Below are 1,441 nucleotides of genomic sequence, written 5' to 3'. Positions count from 1 at the left end.
TAAAAGGCCTACAACCAAAATCCTCATCCTTTGATTCTCAGATCAGATCATACAAAATTTTTTCCCTCAGATCCATACAACTGAATCTGAAACTGGAAACACAAAAAGATTAAAAGTCATAAAAAAATAAAACAGAAAACACAAAAAGGAATCTGTAAATGGCATCACACTAACAGTCTAAACTTTGCTAAAGACAAAAAAAATTTTACTTGATTTACCAAAGATACAAGAATTTTCTAAAGTACTCAAAAAATAATGTCTATAAAAATAGGGGGAATTTTTAGGTAGGAGCATCAGATGAAAATCATCTCCCTGTCTGGCAAAGAGTTCTTTAAAAATGTCACGTCTAGGGGCGCCTGGGTGGCTCAGTTGGTTAAGCGACTGCCTTCGGCTCAGGTCATGATCCTGGAGACCCTGGATCGAGTCCCGCATCGGGCTCCCTGCTTGGCAGGGGGTCTGCTTCTCCCTCTGACCCTCCCCCCTCTCATGTGCTCTCTCTTTCTCATTCTCTCTCTCTCAAAAAAAAAAAAAAAAAAAGTCACGTCTACATGAACTGATGTTGTCAAAACTGTTTAGGCTGACTCACACATCAGATCACTTTCAGGCCAGTTTTCATTCAGGTTTGTTTCATAGAGGAAGGGATATTAGTGAACACCCGGTCGAGGTAGACCAAGAGGCCCTGAAAGATTTCAGCTGGATGTCCTCCAGTACCTGCTGCAAATACCTCAGTTTTGTCCAGGGCCTCTGGACCACAGCACCTTTACATTGTAATTCACTCCTTAGTTCTGAGACATCCTGTTTGATAATTGGCTCTGGTTTCTGAACAGATGACTGCAATATTTTGCATAGGAAAAAACATTGCAATATCCAGAAATTTCTGGATAGATTCATCAACACCAGTTCAAATTTCTTCCTAATCCATGCCATCGGTACAGTTCTGACTCAGCAGGGAAGCAAAGCAAGCCTCAAAAGATGACTCCACCTCTTCCATCAAGGTACTGTTAGAAGTTCTTGGAGCACCTGGCACAAACTGAAGCAGTGAAACCTGTCTGGGGAGCCCAGGTGGGGAGTCAAGGTGAGGGTCCAGGTGAGGGTCCAGGTGGAGAGTCCAGGTGGGGGTCCAGGTGGCTGCTTGGAGAACATACCACCCAGAGGAGCTGCCTTTTCTGGAATGATGGTACTTTCTATTTTAATTTTCAGATTCATGATGGCTATGTTTACTAAAGGAATTCATGATGGCTATGTTTACTAAAGGAATTCTAATTCCCTGTCTTACTACTGGTCTCCAGGGCTAGATGAGGAACAAAGGATTAGCACATATTGCTTGTATCTCCAATCTGTAAGAAAATTAGTGATGTCTTGCACACTTTTTAGAACATATATACTCTTAAAGGATATTCCTATTAAGCCAGCTTATCGGAATCAAATAGCCTTGTCCTTT

At 41.8% G+C, this 1,441-nt stretch overlaps 1 pseudogene; it reads right to left on the bottom strand.

The window, feature by feature from the left end:
- Nucleotides 1-616: 616 nt before the first annotated feature.
- LOC123837310 (mediator of RNA polymerase II transcription subunit 28-like) lies at nucleotides 617-1,206 on the bottom strand (annotated as a pseudogene).
- Between the last annotated feature and the right edge of the window lie 235 nt (nucleotides 1,207-1,441).

The sequence above is a fragment of the Mirounga angustirostris genome, unplaced genomic scaffold (genome assembly GCF_029215605.1).
Source record: "Mirounga angustirostris isolate CCGP_5_RB_7025 unplaced genomic scaffold, mMirAng1.0.hap1 SCAF_8, whole genome shotgun sequence".
Classification (NCBI taxonomy): Eukaryota; Metazoa; Chordata; class Mammalia; order Carnivora; family Phocidae; genus Mirounga; species Mirounga angustirostris.
Note: the sequence above shows the minus strand (reverse complement) of the source record. Positions and strands in the feature narration are given on the sequence as shown.